Below are 17247 nucleotides of genomic sequence, written 5' to 3'. Positions count from 1 at the left end.
ACCAAATTAATTCCACACAAGAAATTAAATTCTGTAAAATAAAAGAAATAAAAACTATAACTTTTATTTTTCAATTAATTTGGAAATAAAATAAAATTTTATTTAACCAAATTAATTCCACACAAGAAAATTAATTTCAGTAACACTTTAATAATTAAAATACTGAAATAGAATTTTAATTAATGAAAACTCAGAAAATAATTTCTAAAACCCAAAATTAATTTCTGAAAAAATTCCACAAAAATATATTTTGAATTGTTAATGACACCAGTATCGTACTACTAGTTGTTGTCAAAGAAAAGAGACAGTATATTACTACTATCTGTCAAATAGCATATAATCACTATTTATTTTTCCAACCAGAATATTATTTTGTAAATCCACAGAAAATAATTTTTTTCCGAAATTATTTACAAAGAATGAAAAAGGAAAACAAACGAAATATTCTGTAAACAGAATAATTCGAATCTGTCTTAAGATTGTTGTCAAAATCTTCTGTGTAAAATAAAATAACTTGAAAATAAATTCAAACAAAATAAATAAATAACATACCGGATTTATTTATCGAACCGAATTAAAATTAAGACCAAGTCGAGTGTATGACACTCTGTCCGTAAGACAGATTCGCCCTGCTACGGTGCTTACGGTTGAGTGGCGTCTATCTCCCAAGATACAATGATCTTCACAAATTGTAGTAGCACTCCAAACAATTTGTTCGGCGAACTAGAACCTGTATTCTATACTCTCTTTGTTATTTTTCCTAAAACTAGAATGAACGAAAATGCACTAAATAAAAGTTGGACAGCAATATAAAGAACGCAGACGGAATTTCGGGATCAATCAAAATTGGAATGGGGCTGCCTTTATATAGGCTTTGTTGGCACCTATTCAATTTGAATAGAAAAGATATGAAGAAGGGACATAACCCTTCCTTTAAAATAAAGAGACACTATGAAAGGTTTGCATCCTTTCATTCAAATGGAGGTTTGACCCTTCCTTTAAAACAAAAAGACATCATGAAAGGTTACACCCTTTCATTCAAAATGGAGTCTATTTCAATTCACAACTATCTCTTCATAAATTTTCCAACATTTGGTGTGTCTGACGAAATGGAGAGCGATGGTGTTAGTGGCGAGGTCTCAGAGGCGGAGCTCGCTTTCACTAATAAATGTTATGTTTGATTGAGAGATTTGAGGATGGATTTGAAAAGCGAAGGTAAAATGTGTATGAAATTACGTGAAATATAGATATATTTTGTTCACATTTTACTTACTTTTTTTCTTTTTTTTTTTTAAATTCCTTCTTAAATCTTTCATCTAAAGACAATGTAAGTGAAAGTTGTGGGTGAACGGTAGTGAGGGAGAGGGCTTCGATGGAGGTGGCAGTTCAAAACCCCAATCTTAGAGAGAAGAGAGAGAGAGATCTGAGAAGGGAGAGAAATGTGAGATTTGAGATAATTAAAACGCGTAAGAAGGGTGAAGGAAATTGAAGGGTAGTTTAGTTATTTTGTAAGAGTTTGTCTATGTAGGCAAATAATTGCAACGCTTGGACTTTGGGCCTAATAAAATTTAAATTTGAATTTTTGAGCCGAGCACCCTTTCTTTTTATTTCCTTTCAATCAAAATAATTTATCTATTTTTGTTAAGTAAACGGCAGAAAAATGATATTTTAGTCATTGAACTTAACAAAAAAAATATATATATTTTAGACATTTTATATACACTTAAATTGAATCTAAAATCACTTTTTCTTTCTGTCAATTTTACTTAACAAAATTAAGATACTGGTTTATATTAAAAATAAATCAAAATTTTAAGTGTTAAATTAACAAAATTAAAACTCAGGATGTATTTTTTATAATGGTCAAACTTTGAGATTTTTTCAAAATTTCTTTTAAAGAATACTATTTTATTTTTTTATTTTTTTTTGTCAACCAACATAAGAGGAATTATAAATATTAAAAATATTTACATCATACTCGCCTACAATACTTAAAAAGTCAAGTTTAACACACAAAAGGTATTATACAATTAGTAGGCCAAAAATGTTAACCTCGAAGAAATGTCAACACTGGTAAAGGGAGATTTTTCTCATTTTAAAAATTTAAGGAGAAATTTATGTAATTTCATGAAGTTTCAAAAGAGGTTAATCTAATTTACTTTGAAGAAAAAAGATTGCAAATATAATTTGCAACTTATAACATTATTTTAGGAGTTAATTACACTTTTTAACCTATATAATTTAATCTAGATTTACTTCTTTAAAAAAGATTGCGAGTAATATATATTGTTCAAGAGGTTAAAATAATTAATAAAATAAAATATTACATTTTATATATTCATTAATTAATTTTTCTCTTACAGCTACCCATTCAATTACAAAAAAAATTTACAAATCTCCCAAATACAACTTTTCTTCTTCTCATAAAATAGTTAAGTTTATTAAGTCAAAAATTAATTAAAATAATCAAATTCTCAAACCAGGACTAACAACAATTTCAAAAAATAAAACCATGACCAGTCTACTTTTGTAGACAAACAAAATTTCTCTATGCAATTAAATTAATTTAATGGAAGTCAACACCTTACAACATCTTTGCTACATACCTGGATTTGAGCAGGTCGATCATGCAAAACATGATCTGCAATCCCGTCACATTGTTCTTTACTAGCCTTCTCCACATTTTTCTTGAATAATTTGTATGTTGACTGCAAAACCAAATTAATATGATACAATATTAGTACGTCTCATAGCCATGCTTTTCACATTATATATATTATATTAGTGATCATGATCATGATCATGATGATGACGCTAGTTACTTGCTTTAATCACAACCTACATTAATATTAATCATAATTAAGAACCACTCACCCAATCTGAGATCTTTGTGTTCAAAATTGTGAAAGTGTCGAGAGATATGACACTCACTGAGGCCTTGTTTAAAAATAGGCTATTTTAGTAATTTTTTGATTTTTTAGCTAAAATATAAGATAAAAAAATTAGTATGCTTGAAATGATTTTTTTAGTTTTTTACGAAAAGATGTGCAAAAAGTAGAGAGAAAAAAGAATTTTTAACTTTTTGGTATAAGTTATAGGCTTTTTAATTTTTTAGTATTTTTTTAGCTTTTAGACCAAAATTGTGGCATGCCAAACGAGGCCTGAGTAGTTGAAATTTTTGACAAGATATTATAAGCTCCGTTTGGGATACACTTTTGGGCTAAAATAGCCATATAGGACAAAATATTGTATTCAATCTATAATCATTTCATTTTTTCTCTCACAAAACTCAAAAAAATCAAAAAAAATTATCCCAAACTAGCCACAGGCTAAAATAATCAAAAAGTCAAAAAACTGACCGACATCCCATACGAACTCATAATATAACTCAAATCGCATATGAAGATAGTCAATTAGGATTGATTAATTTTTGAAATAAACACGTATATAACATAATTTGACAATACAAATGTCAAATATGTTAGATTAGTATCAAAAACTCAATAATGGTGATTTTTTTAGACATGATACATTATCAAGACACGAACATATACGGACTAAAAATGAAATAACATAATAATATAAAATAATAAATAAATTGAGTTAGTATTCAAATAATTTTGATACAACATGAATACGACTTAACATGATGTCCACCTGCCATCTCAAATAAAGTTACATAAATATGATTCCCTATTCGACATTTCTAATAAATATTTTGTTTGGCTGTTAAAAAGTTGTAAATAAAATAAGGTGGACAACTCTTACCTTCCGTTAAGAGTATCTTCATTAAATTTGTTAAAAAAATTAGATAAAAAATTAATCACCTTGTTTGATTTGAGTATTTTGAATTTACTTTTTAAAAAAATGAATTTTTTTGTTTTTCATTTTTTTTTTCTATTGATTTTTTAATATTTTAAGTTATTTTTTAATTTTTAGATATACTTAACATAAATATACTTTAAAAGTATAATATTTGTGAAAAAAAAATCTTTAAAAAAATCACTAAATCCCAAAAATAAAAATATATATATATACATAAAAATTCAGTATATTTTTTGTATTCTTGTGTATTTATTGATTTTTTAAAATATTTTTTTACAAATATTTTATTTTTTAGATATATCTAAGTAAGGTACATTTAAAAAAGTAAAAAAAATTACTTAAAATTTTAAAAATATTCACTAAAAACAAAAAAATAAGAAAAATAAGAAACTCAATTTTTTAAAAATTGAATTTAGAAAATTGAAACCAGACATAGTGAATATTGTTATTCTAATGATGAGAATCAAAATTTTCATCAATTTTTTTTTAAATATCTAATCTATCCTAAAAACCTTATTAAAAAAAAAAAAAAAAAAAAACTCATCTCTAACGGTTCATCTTTTAATAATTTCATCAAACTTACAGTAAGAAACAAAAAATTGTTGCAAATTTAATGACAGATTTAAATTTATACATTTTGATGAAATATTTGGTAAAAATTTGATTTGATATGAGTCTGATAAAATAATTGAATCTCAATTTTATCAAAATTTTCATGAAATTTAAATTTAATAAAGGATTTGATAATAGTTCGAAGATATCTAACAAAACCACGTAATCTCAATAGCACGCAATAACATATTTACATCAAACATTCTCGTAGAGAGTTAATAATAATGGGTTTGTTTAGGAAGTCGTTTTTTAAGTAGTTTTTTAACCAAAATATGGGGCGAAAAAGATTGAAATATTTAGGAATAATTTTTTTTTATGAAAAATTATGTACAGAGTAGAGCGCGTGTCAAAGAATCTTTAACACTTTTATATGAGTCGAAAATCTTTGAACTTTACTAAAATTATCTTATCCCAAACAGACCATAAATATACGGAAAACTTCACTCTACTCCTATAATTTACTGTGTTTAATTTATTTTCCTACCGTTCCAAATTAAACATAAACACAAAAATTAAAGAGTTTTTTATTGATAAATTCATTCTAGAGTTGTTATAACTAATTAGGTCCACAAAGGAATATTATAACCTGATTAGTCCCATAAACTTTTCTTTTTATTCCATAAGGTCTATTTTTCTAATTTAATATATTTACCTGGACTATTTTGCCCCCATATATATAAAATTTGGCTATAAACCCCCTTTACCTTCCTTTCATTGTTAGAAGGACTAAGAAAAAAATTATACTATGTAAACCCCCTCATAATTATGAAATCTTGCATAAAGGACAAAATTTATTATTTAAATATTTTATCAGACTATTATACCCTCACATATACACAATCCAGATACAAAATTTATCTTCTCTCTCGTCTCTCACTTCTAACCCTAGCTTCCTCCATGGCCGGAGCTGTGTCATTCCTAAGCTCTGACGATCTCTCTCTGCATCTTCTCAACTCTCCTCCTTCAATGTTCATCTTCTATCTCATCTCTCTCTTCTAATCCTAGCTTCCTCCATGGCCGGAGCTGTGGAGAACTTGCAAATCGCGCTGATACATATATATATATGTGTGTGTGTGTATTTGTGTGTTTTGAGATTTGAATTCGAATATATAGATTTTTGAAAGCTCAAAGTTTTAAAAATCTGTAAAATCTGAAAAATCTGAAGAACCGCGGTATGAAAAATTGACATTTCTCTAAAATTTTCAGATTATAGGCCTAATTCAAGGATTATAGGCATGATTCAATATTTTTCAAAGTAAACATCGATTGATTCAAGGATTATAGGCCTGATTCAAAGCTCAAAGCTCAAAGTTCCATCAATTTTTCAGAGTAAACATCAAATTTCATTTGATAGAACCAGAGTAAAATTTGGTTCTATTGCTCTGTTTTTTTCATTTGACAGAACCAGAGTAAAATTTTACTTTTATACAGAGTAAAATTTTACTTTTAGCTTCAGAGTCTTATAGTTTACTTATTTTTCAGAGTAAAATTTTACTTTTATACAGAGTAAAATTTTACTTTTAGTTTCAGAGTGCAAAATTTTACTTTTATACAGAGTAAAATTTTACTTTTATACAGAGTAACATTTTACTCTGAAATACATAGTGAAAATGTCTTAATAGGAGAGCTGATAGATATGAGGGTAATATAGTAAAAGAAACAAATTTTAAAATATCAGGGGGTTTTGAAAGTACTTATATAATTCTTGTCTTTTTGAAAGAAAAATTAGATAACGAGGGGGCTATGACCAAATCCCCCTATATATATATATGTATAGTGTTAATACGTATTTACGTATTACGTGCCTGTTTCCTTGCTGATTCAGTTTGGCAGTTTTTATTTTATGTTTTTCATCATCAATCCAATTCCAAGAGATACGTTTATGTTTTGCATGCTCGTTCCAAGGATTGGTTGTGATAGGGTTTCATTCTTGCTGTTGTAGTCTGGTTCTGTGGTTTGCGAGTGAAGACGACGATGAGGAAGGTGTTCGGCTGTCACATTTTCCGGGCTATAAGTAGTTCAAATCAGTTGTTTTCGACTTTCTGGACGATTGTAGGACTGCATGATTAAGGTTAGTATCAATTTGGTTATGAATACATGTTCAATTTATGGTTTCATTCGTATGATGGATCAGATGCTCTGTTTTTGGATTGATATGAATTGGATGCTCTGGTTTTTCAATTATATGCTTTTTACGTGGTCCTGTGGAGGGGAGTTCATTCATATTATGTGAAGAACAGTGTTAGTTCTCATTTTACTTGGATGTATGCGTAATGAGGATCTCTGTGGATGATTTCATTATCAGTATATATGTCAATGTGAATGTTCACATTTTGTTAATGTGGAATATGTGAAGAATGTGGATGTTCTCATTTTAAATTGATGTTTGCTTAACGAGGCTCTGTGTGTGTGATATAATTCAGAGTGTATGTGTCAATGTAAATGTTCACATTTTGTTAATATTATGTGAAGATTGTTGATATTCTCATTTTTATTTTGATGTTTGCAATTTTGGCATCTTGTTAATATCAATGTGAATGTTCACATCTTCGTATTGTGAATTATGGATTTAGCACTTGAACTGTACACGTAGTCATTTTTTTTTTTTGCACAATGTGAATTTTCATGTTGATTTTGATTAAATGTGTAGTTCTCATTTTACTTTGATGTATGCATAATGAGGCTCTCTGTGGATGATTTGATTATCAGTATATATATCAATGTGAATGTTCACATTTTGTTAATGTGGAATATGTGAAGAATGTGGATGTTCTCATTTAAAATTGATATTTGTTGAATGAGGCTCTGTGTGTGTCATATAATTCAGAGTGTATGTGTCAATGTAAATGTTCACATCTTGTTAATATTATGTGAAGATTGTTGATGTTCTCATTTTACTTTGATGTTTGCTTAATGTTGACATGTTGTTAATATCAATGTGAATGTTCACATCTTCGTATTGTGAATTATGGATTTAGCACTTGAATTGTACGCGTAGTCATCTATTTTATGCACAATGTGAATTTTCATATCAATTTTTATTACTGTTCATTGTTGTGTTTTTGTGTTTTTACAGGAGATGGATACCTTTATGCTGTTGGTGTGTACATATGGTTGTAGTACAACTGTAATAAATGTTGCCCGCGCAATGTGTTATTCTCGTTTGGTGGAGTGTTTGTATGAGAAATGGGATGAGTTGTCTGCTGGTTCTATTTCATTGTTCTGTAAACTATCTGGGATTAGCAAGTGTGATTTGGACAATGAGGAAGAATTTCAGAACATGTTACTGCTTGCTAAATCAATGAGGGTACAACATGTAGAAGTTGTGGTTGAGTTGAAAAGTGATATTGGTCAGTCAAGTAGTTTGGGATTGGTGCGTGTGGGGGTTGAGGAAGAAATTGATGCACTACGGAGATTTTGCCACCATAAGGAGAATGTGTTGTTGTCAGTCCCTTGGGCAAATGGTATTACGCATGTGGGACAACGGTTTGTTGGAGGTGCACAAGAATTTCGTGACGTTTTATGTAAGTATGCCATCCAATGTGGGTTTCAGTTTACATACGTGAAGAACGAGACAACAAGAGTTACTGTTGTGTGTGCGATGCGGGAGGAGAGGGGCTGCTTGTGGGCTATACATTGTAGAGCACAACGAGCAAATGATTTTTTCTACATCAAGAGTTTTAGTGATGTTCATACTTGTGGTACAGATGTCCGAACATCGAAGAATCCGCGAGTCAGTTCGGATTTGGTGTCGAGTACCATATCTGAAATTGTGAGGGACAAGCCGTTGATTGGGCCGTGTGATGTTGTGACTATTTTGAAGAGGGATTATGGGCTAGATGTGAGTTACCATGTTGTATGGTTGGCAGTGGAGAAAGCAAAGGCTGGTATTCATAGAGATCACTCATTATCGTTTGACCAGCTGCGGTGGTATTCGGATACTGTGATGCGGTACAATTCGGGGAGTTATGTCAATATTGACTCTGATGCGAGTAGTCAAAAGTTTTGTCGTTTCTTTGTGTCATTCGCTGCGTGTATTTCTGGGTTCAATTCTTGTCGGCCTTTATTATTCTTGGATGGAACATTCCTCAAAGGAAAGTACAAAGGTCAACTACTTGCGGCAACGGCGAAAGACAGAAACAATGGTTAGTATTTTTTTTACTTGTATATTCATGTCAATATTCACATTGACATGCATAATATGGACAAATAAGTGATTGAAAAATTATAAGTAATGTGAACATTAACATTAGTATGCACTGATGTGAATGTTCACATCTATGTCTGCTAATGACAGTAATGTGAACATTCACATTATTATACACTGATCCATTCACATTATTATACATCTGTGTCTGCTAATGACAATAATGTGAACATTCACATTCACATCAGTGTATACTACTGTCAGTTGATCCATTAATGAATAGTACTGTGAATGTTCACATTATCAATTACTGAACAATAAAAAATGAATTATTAATGGTCGTTAATGTGAATGTTCACATCATTGATGTTTATAAACTTGAATCCAGAAATAACAATAGTAATAGGGCAATGTAGATATAAACATTCACATGGCCTGTTTCATTTATATTGTTTTCTATTCACTTTGGAATATTGTGAACAGTTGCGTATTGGTGTTGTGTTGTAGGTCTGTTTCCTGTTGCATTTGCGATTGTTGATTCGGAGACCACGGCGAATTGGTCGTGGTTCTTGCATGAACTTGGGAAGGTTGTTGATGGTAAGCGCCAGATTACTTTTATTTCGGATCGTAATCTTGGCCTGTTAGAAGCTATGCCGAAGGTGTTCCCATCGGCTCGTCACGGTTATTGCTTACAACACTTGAAGAGCAATTTAAGAGACCGGATGAAAGGACTTGATAATGGATTCAGGGATCACCTAGTAAGTGGTTTGGGTAATTGTGCTTATGAGCCAACTGTGGTAGGGTTCCATGAAAAGCTTGTAAAATTAAAAGAGGAGGGTAAACAACGAGCACATGATTTTTTCAAGGACTTGGCACCTGAGCACTGGGCAAATTCATACTTCAGGTAATAATAGTTTCATAAAGTGTTCCATTTGTCAAGTTCAGAATGGTAGCGATGTGAATTTTCAGTTAAGAATTGTAAAAATCTTCCAATTGTGTTTCATGTTCAATGTCAATGATGTGAATGTTCACATCCGATAATGATGACTGATTTGAATGATGTGAATGTTCACATCTGTTGTCATATTTTGGTGTTGTTAACATTCACATCATTCTGTCATTTAAGTTGATGTTAATGTTCACATCTGTCTATTGTGTAAGTTGATGTTAATGTTCACTACAAATGATGTTAATGTTCACATCAGTCAACGTGAATGTTCAGACCTGTTAAATTTCGTATTGTAAAATATTTGTGATATTGTGCAGGGGCATACGTTATGGGGAGATGACTTCCAATGCGGCAGAGTCATTTAATAACTGGATTAAAGAAGCACGTAATCTTCCTATCACTCAAATGGTGGACACAATTCGTACTCAGTTGATGCGGCGAATGTCTGCACGGCGTGACCAAGCAAACAAATGGAAAGAGCTTATTTGTCCTACATTCGAAACAAGGCTTATGGATTCGTTCAATGACAGCAGGTCTTGGCAAGTTAGCAAAGCCAATGAGAATGTGTTTGAAGTTCATTCGATACCATCTGTTACTGTTGATGTTGCGAGGCGTACATGTTCGTGCTTCAAATGGCAAATCAACGGATTCCCATGTAACCATGCTGTTGTTGCCATTCAGAAGAGCCGCTACAATCTCAATGATTGTGTGGAACATTACTTTCATGTATAGACATATCGTGCAGCGTATTCTGGTGCCATATTCCCTATACCATCGGTGGAGAAGCCGCCTTTTGATCCCATGGACTTCACTATATACCCGCCAACTGTGAAAAGACAACCCGGAAGGCCGAAAAAGAATAGGATCCTATCAAGGGGTGAGAAACTGAAGCAAATAAGGTACGGGAGATGTGATAAGCTGGGGAGCCATAATCGGAAGTCATGCAAGGAGCCGATATAGGATGTACATTTTTCATTTCAACGTTGTGTTTTACATTGGATTCTTATATTCATTTTTGAAATAAGATTGTGTTGTGTTGGCAAGCAAAATAATGATTTGGCAAACTTAGTATTTCATTTGTGCTTTTTCATTTTCTTTTTGTGTATGAAATTGATATTTTGTTAAAGTTGTAATGATAAATACATGATGTGGACATTCACACTTACGTAAAAGAATCATATTATGTGAAAACTTGCACATGGGTTGAGCTTTTTTACCTTATTGTTGGCAATGTTGACATGAATATAAGCTGTGATGTGAACTTTTACATGCATAAAGATTGACATGGTGTGAACATGCACAACTGTTATGAATGAAAAGAAATGTGAATATTCACACCTGTGTATGTTACCCGTAATGATGTCATGCAAACAATGTGTACATTCCTGCACAAAGTATGTGTATTACATAAAAATCAGGTTCCAAAAATCGCATCAATTATGCTCATCACAACACGGCATTATGAATATCATAAGTGAGTATGAGCATTCACATCAGTGTTGCAACTGTGAACATTCACATCTGTCAAACATTAGTGCATATGAATATCATAAGTGAATGTTCACATTTGGCAGAGAATCATAAAACATTCACAACTGTTATGAACAAGAACAAATGTGAATATTCACACTTGTGTATGTGATCCGTAATGATGTGACATAGATATTCCTGCAGAAAATATGTGTACTATAGAACAATCGGGTTCAAACCATCGCAAAAATTATGCTCATCACAACACAGCAGTATGAATATCATAAGTGAGTATGAACATTCATATCAGTGTTACAACTGTGAACATTCACATCTGTAAACATTAGTGCATATAAATATCATAAGTGAATGTTCACATTTGGCAGAGAAGAATGACATTTACAACTGTTATGAGCAAGAACAAATGTGAATATTCACACGTGTATATGATCCGTAATTATGTCATGTAGACCAAGTGTACACTCCTGCACAAAGTATGTGTATTATAGAACAGTCAGGTTCAAACATTCGCAGAAATTACACTCATAACAACACAGCAGTATGGATATCGTAAGTGAATGTGAACATTCACATTAGTGGTACAACTGTGAACATTCACATCTGTAAAACATAACAACATCAAAAGTAGTTCAAAATTCGCAGCTGGCTTTTTCCCATTAACAGATGTTGTATCACTGTTTTACAATCAGTTGTTGTGTCAAAATATCAAGGCATTCCATATTAACATTCAAATCGACTGTTGGTTAGTTTGTAGGTGGACACCCCCCACCTATAGGTTTTAATGAAGCTCTGATTTCTTATGATTCAAAAAACTATACACTAACAAATCTTGTAGTCCACACCATTCTGAACTACTGAGGCTGCCCACAATTTCTTCATGGTATATGTGCGCCCTCATGATGTAACATACTGTAGGTCCGCAGTCCACTCTGTAAATGCGAAATGGTTTTGATTAGCAGTTGACATGAATATTTGCATAATGGTTATGGAGGATTTGAAAAAAATGTAGTGAGGCTTACGAGTCGTCGCCTTGCTGAGGACAAATATCAACACTTTTGATTGGTTGTGTTGGATTTTGGCCTACTAACTTAGTGTATAGCAGTGATGACTCGCCAATAACGCTCACAACATGCTCAATGTACTTCCTCTGTGTATGGAATTTCAAGTTAGGCACCAACAAACATATGTGTGTGTACAGTCATTTAATGCATGAGAACAAGTCATGTTTGTGTTCAAAAATAGCCACTTACAACTTCATGTGCTTGGTCGATATGTGGGTCATGTATGCTTGTTCTTGGACGCAATGAGTTGTAATGTCTCCACAAATTGTCTTTAGCATCATACACAATTATCGTCCAGTGGTACTCATGATGCAATGAGAATAGTAGGTATCTCTCTCCTTGGTAGTTTTTGACATGTGCATCAATGTGTTTACTCCTTTTGTGAGGATGGTACTCTCGTATCACTTTCTGTACATATTTGACAAATAATTAATGGACTGTGAAGTTTCACATTCAAATTACAAATAATGGAATGATAGATTTTACCAAACACATGCTCGTGAAGATGAATAAGGCTTCATCCGAAGTTGGGTTGACCACCTCTTGTTGTTCATGCAACAGTTCAGCATATACATCTATGAGCTGCACAAACATGGGGTCATATTATATAGATTTTGTGGCTGTGAGTGTGTGTGTGTCTGTGTGTGCATATGCATGAAGAGTGAATTATGTTTGAAATGGCATACATTGCTGTGTATTGATTCCTCCTTGATAAGGTTGACAATGTCATCAAAATACACATGTGTAGCCTTTGAATCTCCTTTCCACACCAGCAGCCTGTGCATTATGAACAAACCAATGTGAATATTTACATTGCACAGATCTGAACAAACCAAAAAAATTAAACACAGTGATGAATATAGACTATTACGGAATGTGAATGTTAACATTAGATGTTTGTACAGTCACTTACTCATCGCCTCCACTTTTTTGTAAAGCTTGGACCTTTTGTTTGTCTTGTTTGGACATCTTGCTCCAGACTTTGAACTTGTTGGTCAAGGATAATTTTTTTGGCTGCTTCGCTGGTGGGTGTTTCTCCACATCTTCAACCATTTCAACAGGATGGGGCTGCTTTTGGCCAGGTAAGTTTGGGTACTGGAAGTCAGGCAAGCGATGTTCTTTGTGATCTTTTTCCTTTATACGCTTGACCCTAGAAGGTGGGCTGATATTGTGTTACATTGGGCTAGGGGGTTGCTTTTCTGCCACAGCCTGTGTGACAATGTGGACTGACTGGTCATCGTAAAGATCTTGAAGAATTATTTTATTGCATTCTAAGTCAATGACCAGCTGCGTTAAGTGTTTGATTTCTTTATCCTTCTGCTCCATGCACTTCTTTATTTCGATATTCACGTTGGGCGGGATGGATTGGTTGAACAATTTGTGTTCAAAATCAGCTATGACTCTTGCCCTTAACTCCCATGAAAATTAAAGGTGTTTGCACTTTGCTTCCCATTGCCTTATGACGTCCCAAGCCTTCCGATTTTATTCGATAAGCACATCAATGATATCAGGTTGGTTTGTGTTTGGTATTACAATAGCTCTGTCATAATGTTGGCTGCTAAATGGAATGTGAATGTCCTCATTACTGTCGTTTAGCTCCACCACATCCCTAAAAAAGTGGGAGTTGCTGCCATTGTGTTGTTCTCCCTTGATGTCAGAAAGGTTGGGAGATGTTGTGGCTGGTTCATAAATTTCAGGCCCCACCTTCAATGTTTTACGCTTGAACTTTTGTAATTCTGTTGGGATTGCAAAGAGTTCACCGGCATTAACCTGAAAATGAAAAAAATATGTTACTTAACGTATATATTTGGGTGGTGTTATAATGTGAATGTTTTGATCAGTAGTTGAAGGCCCTACCTCATTAAAACCCAAATCAGCTAAAGAGGTGGTTTTCATTTTCTTCTGTAAAGCAGTCAGATCCCACTTCACACAGCGAGGAAAAGCATTGGGTTTGTGAGGTTGTAGGATGGTTGTGTGCTCACACAACCAGTACTTCAATAAAACAAGAAACACATATTGTTATTTAGCATTTGCATAGTAATGGCAACATATGTGAATATTAATCACAATGGCACTGTTGTGAACATCCCAGTAGTACATTATCATTGAATGTGAACATTCACATCAGTGGTTCAGATGTGAACATTCACATTTGTGAAACGTAAGTGATGTGGCACTGTTGTGAACATTCACAGTAGTATGTTATGAGTAAATGTCATCATTCACATCAGTGGTTCAGATGTGAACATTCACATCTGTGAAACATAAGTGATGTTGCACTGTTGTGAACATGCACAGTAGTATGTTATGAGTGAATGTGATCATTCACATCAGTGCTTTAGATGTGAACATTCACATTTGTGAAACATAATTGCCTACGGAGCACTGTTGTGAACATTCACAGTAGTATATTATGAGTGAATGTGGACATTCGCATCAGTGATTCAAATGTGAACATTCACATCAGTGGCACTGTTGTGAACATTCACAGTAGTATATTATGAGTGAATGTGAACATTCGCATCAGTGATTCAGATGTGAACATTCACATCTGTGAAATATAATTGCCTATGGACATTCACATCAGTGGTACAGATGTCAATGTTCACAGTTGGCTTAGATGAACAACACTGGAGGACATGTGAATGTTATTATTTGACAACATGGGTACTTACCATCAATAACATGACACAGTCGGTGACTTTTGCTGGATTTTTGTCATTTTGGGAAATAGAGGATGTCAACGTTGTCCTAATTTGCTTGGCCCAATCATATTCTTGCATGCTTTCCAATGGGACCATATGTGCGTAGTAGCCCCATCCTATTATCTCTCCGCTTGTTGAGAAAAAAAGCTTTTGGTCCATTTTAATGCCAGTGAACTCTTTGCAATCCCAACAGAATTACAAAAGTTCAAGCGTATAACATTGAAAGTGGAGCCTGAAATGTATGAACCAGCCACAACATCTCCCAACCTTTCTGACATCAAGGGAGAACAACACAATGGCAGCAACTCCCATTTTTCTGGGGATGGGGTGGAGCTAAACGACAGTAATGAGGACATTCACATTCCATTTAGCAGCCGACATTATGACAGAGCTATTGTAATATCAAACACAAACCAACCTGATATCATTGATGTGCTTATCGAAGAAAATCGGAAGGCTTGGGACATCATAAGGCAATGGGAAGCAAAGTGCAAACACCTTCAATTTTCATGGGAGTTAAGGGCAAGAGTCATAGCTGATCTTGAACACAAATTGTTCAACCAGTCCAGCCTGCCCAACGTGAATATCGAAATAAAGAAGTGCATGGAGCAGAAGGATAAAGAAATCAAACACTTAACGCAGCTGGTCATCGACTTAGAATACGATAAAATAATTCTTCAAGATCTTTACAATGACCAGTCAGTCCACATTGTCACACAGGCTGTGGTAGAAAAGCAACCCCCTAGCCCAATGTAACACAATATCAGCCCACCTTCTAGGGTCAAGCGTATAAAGGAAAAAGATCACAAAGAACATCGCTTGCCTGACTTCCAGTACCCAAACTTACCTGGCCAAAAGCAGCCCCATCCAGTCGAAATGGTTGAAAATGTGGAGAAACACCCACCAGCGAAGCAGCCAAAAAAATTATCCTTGACCAACAAGTTCAAAGTCTGGAGCAAGATGTCCAAACAAGACAAACAAAAGGTCTAAGCTTTACAAAAAAGTGGAGGCGATGAGTAAGTGACTGTACAAACATCTAATGTTAACATTCAAATTCGGTAATAGTCTATATTCATCACTGTGTTTAATTTTTTTGGTTTGTTCAGATCTGTGCAATGTAAATATTCACATTGGTTTGTTCATAATGCACAGGCTGCTGGTGTGGAAAGGAGATTCAAAGGCTACACATGTGTATTTTGATGACATTGTCAACCTTATCAAGGAGGAATCAATACACAGCAATGTATGCCATTACAAACATAATTCACTCTTCATGCATATGCACACACAGACATACACACACTCACAGCCACAAAATCTATATAATATGACCCCATGTTTGTGCAGCTCATAGATGCATATGCTGAACTGTTGCATGAACAACAAGAGGTGGTCAACCCAACTTCGGATGAAGCCTTATTCATCTTCACGAGCATGTATTTGGTAAAATCTATCATTCTATTATTTGTAATGTGAATGTGAAACTTCACAGTCCATTAATTATTTGTCAAATGTGTATAGAAAGTGATACGAGAGTACCATCCTCGCAAAATGAGTAAACAATTGATACACATGTCAAAAACTACCAAGGAGAGAGATACCTACTATTCTCATTGCATCATGAGTACCACTGGACGATAATTGTGTATGATGCTAAAGACAATTTGTGGAGGCATTACAACTCATTGCGCCCAAGAACAAGCATACATTACCCGCATATCGACCAAGCACAGGAAGTTGTAAGTGGCTATTTTTGAACACAAACATGACTTGTTCTCATGCATTAAATGACTGTACACACACATATGTTTGTTGGTGCCTAATTTGAAATTCCATACACAGAGGAAGTACATTGAGCATGTTGTGAGCGTTATTGGCGAGTCATCACCGCTATACACTAAGTTAGCAGGCCAAAATCCAGCACAACCAATCAAAAGTGTTGATGTCTGTCCTCAGCAAGGCGACGAATCGTAAGCCTCACTACATTTTTTTCAAATCTTCCATAACCATTATGCAAATATTCATGTCAACTGCTAATCAAAACCATTTCGCATTTACAGAGTGAACTGCGGACCTGTAGTATGTTACATTATGAGGACGCACATATACCATGAAGAAATTGTGGGCAGCCTCAGTAGTTCAGAATGGTGTGGACTACAAGATTTGTTAGTGCATAGTTTTTTGAATCATAAGAAATCAGAGCTTCATTAAAACCTATAGGTGGGGGGTGTCCACCTACAAACTAACCAACAGTCGATTTGAATGTTAATATGGAATACGTTGATATTTTGACACAACAACTGATTGTAAAACAGTGATACAACATCTATTAATGGGAAAAAGCCAGCTGCGAATTTTGAACTACTTTTGGTGTTGTTATGTTTTACAGATATGAATGTTCACAGTTGCACCACTAATGTGAATGTTCACATTCACTTACGATATCCATACTGCTGT

This window comes from Camellia sinensis, chromosome 7 (assembly GCF_055761805.1).
Source record: "Camellia sinensis isolate YWXY chromosome 7, ASM5576180v1, whole genome shotgun sequence".
NCBI classification, from domain to species: Eukaryota; Viridiplantae; Streptophyta; class Magnoliopsida; order Ericales; family Theaceae; genus Camellia; species Camellia sinensis.
The sequence above is the reverse complement of the archived record's forward strand: the minus strand, read 5'-3'. Positions refer to the sequence as shown.